Below are 6088 nucleotides of genomic sequence, written 5' to 3'. Positions count from 1 at the left end.
GGTTTGAGGAGGAATAAAAAGGTTTGGAAAAACTGTGGATAGTGGGAATGAGTCAATTGGGAAAGTTTAGAAGGATTGCCCAGCAACATTGACAGCCCAGATGAGGTGTTAAATGACTTTTGAGTTCATTAAGGAATCGAATAGCTTATGTAGACCTTGTTAAAAATAATGTCAGAATTATTAACTAACAGATGAAGTCAAGGGTCTTAGAATCATAGATCTAATGCTGGAAGGGAGTTCAAAGGCCATCTTATCCCACCTCCTCATTTTATAAATGAGGAAATTGAGGCCCAGGGAGATCAGGTACTTGTTCAAGTTTATAGGGTTACTGCCAGCTGTGGTATTTGAACCCAGGTCTTGACTCTGCAGCCAAGATTCTTTCTACAACACCACGCACACTGTGTAACAGAAATAGCATCCAGAAAATACATCACTCTTCTCCCCATCTTCACCTTTCACATCTTCAATCCTGCATCTGTACCCCACTAGTTCATTTATGAGGTAACTAACCTCAGATCCTGCTTCTCCCTAGAAGGGGAATACAAGACATGATTCCATAAAAGAGCTTGATAACTATCACTTATCCACTATCAGTAATTAATTCCTAGATGTTTAATACATTTCATGGTTATTATAAAGGACATTTCTGTCTCTGCAATATCTATTATCTCCATTTCTTACTCAGCCTCACTACTCACACAGATTCTCATCACTGGTTTCCTGGAGTACTACAATGGCTTCTTCATTGCTCTTTCTACCACAAGTCTTTCCTCCACATAGCTGCTAAAGCGCAGCTCTGACCATGCTCCTCTACTTAAATTCTAGGGCCTTCCTATTGCCCTTAGGTTAACAGTTAAACTCCTGTTTGGCTTTTAAGACCTGCCACAACCTCTTTCCAGCCTCATTATACACCACTCCAATTCTCATGCGTCACAATCTGCCAGACTAGCTTTGTCTCCTCACCAGCATTTCTGTGCCTTTGCACTGATTGTCCACTATATTTGGAACATGCTACCTGTGTGCAAAAAATCTGAGAGAGTTAATCTTGAAGCCTGGAAGACGAAGGTTCAATTCCTGCCACTGACACACAAAATTGCCTGTGTGACCCTGAGTTGTTTAACCTCTCAATGCCCTAGGCAATTAAGACTCAAGTAGTCTTATGAGAAGATGCCACTTTATACTGATAGAGGGAGTCTCCTCATCCAGGAGTTAGTTCCCTCTTATCATTGCATTCATTATGTCTAATCTCCAGCCTTGCCCTATGCTATACTTACAGGTGCACATGCTGTCTTCCCCAATAAATTTAAGCTGTTTGAGAGAAAAGATTACTTCTTTTTTGTTTTTTTGTCTTTATCCCCATACCTAGCACAGTGCCTGGCTCATGGTAAACAATAAATTGCTGACTGCAATGGAATTGCTTGTATGAAAGATGTGATCAGTTTTGTGACATTACATATTGTACTACAAAATGTTTGTACCAGGACATAGACCCTGAACAAAATTATATTATAAAATTTCCCCATTTCTCCATATTTAGCAGCTTTCATCATTTTTGCCATGTAGTAGGTATGCGGTGTTATCTTCAGGTTGTCTTGATTTGAATGTCTCTGACTATAAGTAAATTTGAACATCTTTTCAAGTGGCTATTGGTTTGCTTTTAAAAACATATAGCAGCAATTTAGATAGCAGTGCTATATAAATGATTATTTCCTTCCCTTCCTCATTTTATATGTGTGTGCATAGTCATTCTTTTATTTTAGATAAAAATATGAGACTATGAGCAGTAGTTCTCAGAGAACTGGAAGCAGTCAACAACTTCATGGAAAAAAAATACAATTACTACTAATAATAAGAAAAATGTAAATCAAAATATCTGAAATTCCACCCCCAAAGGTTACACCAATTTCTTCCCCCAATTAATGAGTATGCCTTAAACAGTTTTCTCTGTGAGTTTGGCTGAGAAAAGGAGGTCAGATATAAGACTTTATTCCCCCCCCAAAAAGATAATACAATAATAATAATCATAAAAGAGGAAAATCAAAAATAAAATAAAAAAATTTGAGAGTTGGAAGGGACCTCAGTGATCATCTAATCCAACTTATATACAAAGAATCTCCACTATGTGATACAGGATGAATAATCATCTAATCTCTATTTGAAGATCTCCAAGGAGCAGTAACCCTCTACCTCTCAAAGAGCTTTTAGACACTCTTAATTGTTAGAAAGGGATATTTCAATCCCTCCCCCCTTTTAAATCAAGCCTAAATTTGTCTGTTTATATCTTCTACCAATACTTCTAGTTTTGCTTTTTGGGGTCAAACTGAACAAGTCTAACCCCTCTTTCACATCACAACCTCTCCAATACTTGAAGAGAGCTATCACTGCATCCCTGAGTCTTTTCATCTCCATTGCATCAGCAAGTCCTCAAATGACTTGGACTCAGGATCCTTCACTATCCTTGTTGCCCTCCTCCCGACTCTGTCCAGTTTGTCTGTCCATTTCTTTATAAATTTTATCTCCTTGAACTGAACATAATACTCAAGTTGTGATCTGTTGGAGGCATAGTATACCACCCTCTTCTTGGAATTTATGCCTCTTCTAATGCAATCCAAGATCACATTAGCTTTTTTGGCTGCCAAGTCTACTTTCTCAACATCCCATCCTTCACTCACATTCCTTACTCCTGCCCTGTCTCATACTTGAGAAGGTGATTTTTTTGGTACCCAAGTACAGGACTGTACATTATCCCTATCGCATTTCTTCTTGTTAGAAATTCAATACAGTGCTTTAGCCTATTAAGATCCTTTTGAATCTTGATTTTGTTATCCACACTGTCAGTTGTCTCCCCCCAGCTTCATGCCATCTGCAGATTTAATGGTTGTAGCATCTAATAAGCCTTTATCCATGTTTAAAAAAAATAAGTTAACCAATACTGGGCCAAGCACAAATCCCTGTAGTACTCCACTGGAAGATTCCTGCCACATTGACATTGAACCATTATCCACTACTGTTGTGAACCTGGCCATCCAACCAGTTCTGAATCCATCTGATTGTGTTATTATTGTGTAGTCTACATCTCTCTGTTGTCTCCACCAGAACAGTATGAGATACTTCATCATAAGCTTTGTTAAAATCTAAGTAAATTCAATCCACAGCATCCTTCCCATCTCGTAACTAGTTTAGTAACCTAGTCCCAAAAAAAGGAAATCAAAGTGGTCTGGTATGACCTATTTTTGATGAAGCCATGCTGGGTTGTTGTAATTGCCACTTTTCTTTCCAGAGGTTTACCAACCATTTCTTTAGTGGTCTGTTCTAGAATTTTTCTGGGAGTTGATGTAGTATACAGAATCTCCTCACTTCCCTTTTAAAAAAAATCAGGATGTTTGCCCTTCTTTCGGTCTTGCTTTTGTGCTGTTTCAAATATTATTTATGGTGGCTCAGTAATCACATCTGCTTGTCTGCTTGTTCTTCCAGGAATGTACTTAGTTCATCTGGACCAGGTAACTTGGATCTATCAAGTGCATCTAAGTGCTTTCTTGTGCTCTCTTTACTTATTTTGGGCATTAGCTTCCTGTTAGTCATTCCAGTGCAGTTGACAGGGGAAAAACAGAAACAAAATGAAAATGAGCAACTCTGCCAGTCATCATGCCGTTTATACCAAGCCTTCTTTAGTCCTCCTTTTTCTTCCAGCATAACTTTTTTTTTTTAACCCTTATCTTTAGCTTCTCTTGCCTGCTTCCACTCATTCTAAACTATAATACACCTTATCCCTTATACTGGTATTTATATCCATCCTGTTTCCTCACCTTGCTTTTATCTTTTCTACATTTTCACAGTCAAACTGGTTGATGAATTCCCTGGTGTAACACAAATAACAACACAGGAGGCACAGGAGACTCCAGCCTCTAACAGGTTCACTCTTGATCTGGGCAGCAGAAGGACAGGGGTTAAATAAGTTTACTCTATTCTAGTCTAGTCTTTTTAAGAGGGTAGCTGATAATGGGAGCAGTAACTCCTACAGCATTCCCTAATCATTCTTCTAGCGGGGGCCGGCAAGAACATACAAAGTAGAAGCACAACTCATCTCATTCCCCTAAGCTTCAGTGGGGACCAGTTGAGGCAGACATACATGCATTCCCTGTGCATTACCCAAATCCCCCCTCACTGACCAGTGCTCTCTTGATTTACAGAGAAGCACACAAATAAGGCAATTTGCCTACAATAGCCTCACAGGTTAACTTTAGCAGTAATATCATAACTTAGCACAACGAGAGTAGTAAATATTACATTGTCATCCCTGTATCTCACTGTGTAGTCACAGTAGACATAGTTTTTAACGTGAACTCCTGGGAACTAGAGATTGTTTTAGCTATGGATCCTGGGAATTATTATCTAAAAAAGAATAACAAAATCATTCTTACACACACTAAAATCCACCTTACGTATACCTGAGTGTCCTCATTGGTCAAATCTCATTTTTCTTCATTGTTGGAATTGTTTCTTTTTTGTCTTCAAAATGCCATTCTTGAGCATTTCGTATTTCCTCTAATCTTGTCTTCCTCTGTGATATTTTAGTCCATTGGAAATTCTATCTTTCCCCTAAAACCCTTTGAAATGTGATTTGCGCAATAAATCATGATATGTTAATGTAATGGAATATTATGGTGCTATAAAAGGATAAATATGAAGAATACTAGGAAATATGGAAAAATCTATGCAAACCACTAATCACCCAAAAACACTTTGTTTTTTGTTATATATTTATATACATTTATATCCCGTAATTCCCATTTATATGCTATAACTCCCATTTTAGACACAAGCAAGTACTTTTAACTTAATGCCTCAGTTATTGGTATGATTTTCATTGGCTCATAGACTTCTGGTCCATGGTATCTCACACAGATACTTTGAGAAGTTGCATGCTAACTTAGAGAATTTTAGAGTTGGATGGGACCTCAAAGGTCATCTGGATCAAACAGTACCTGAACAAAAATTCTACAACATCTCCAACAAGTGCCCATCAGCTTCTGCCTAAAGATCATCAGTGATGGGGCACTCTTATGTTATCTCCCGGGACAGTCCCTTCCACTTTTGCAGTGTTGTAGTTATTAGGAAGTTTTTCCTTATGCAGAACTGAAATCTGTCCTTGAAACTTCCCATTGCTCCTAGTTCACCTTCTCAGGCCCAGTGGAACAAGGTTAGTTACTACTGGGTGTGTTAGTACAGAGTGCTTTACTTACATTTTGTAGTGTTATCCTCAACTATCCTGTGAGATACGTGCTCAGGCATTATTATCCTAATTTTACAGATGAGGAATGTAGAGCTCATACCAACTGTCCATAATCAGTCACATGTTATATGTCAGAGCCACAATTTGAACCCACTTGCCTGACTCTAGCTCTCATCTCCTCTTTTAATGAAGTCTAAAATTGCATTAGCTTTTTTTGCTGCCATGTCACACTGTTGATTCATATTAAGATTTTAGTCTACAGAAATCCCAGGTCTTTTTTTTTTTTTTTTACCAGAATTGATATCTTGGCCTATCTACCATTTGTATACTTGTGCAGTTGAAATTTTTTAAACCAAATGTAGGACTTTACATTTGCCCTCAGTTAAATGTCATCCATTAGATTGAGCTCATAGTTCTAGTCCAGAGGTCAGCAAAGATGACAGCATAGTTAGCAAGCTAAGAATGGTTTTTACATTTTTTAAATAAAATTTTATTCTATTTAAAAATGTAAAAACCATTCTTAGCTCTCAACAACTGGCTGGATTTGGCCCTCACGCCATAGTTTGCAAATCTCTATTCTTTCGAGAACTTTGAGTATTCTGTTTATGTCATCCACCATATTAGCTTATCCCTATAACTTTGTGCCTCTATAAGTTTGGTAAACAAGTCAGCCATCCATGCCTGCATCTAGGTGATTGATAGAATATTGAACAGGTGGAGTCTGAGTACAAATCTGTGGGACATTCCACTGAGACTTCAGAGAATGGATTGGAATGGGAGAGACTTGAGACAAGGAGGCCAGTTAGGAGGCAATTGAAATAGTCTGGACAAGATGTGATGAGATGCTCAACTGGT

Source organism: Vombatus ursinus, unplaced genomic scaffold, assembly GCF_900497805.2.
Source record: "Vombatus ursinus unplaced genomic scaffold, bare-nosed wombat genome assembly UNPS02005000.1, whole genome shotgun sequence".
NCBI lineage: Eukaryota > Metazoa > Chordata > Mammalia > Diprotodontia > Vombatidae > Vombatus > Vombatus ursinus.
This window is presented reverse-complemented; position numbering follows the sequence as displayed.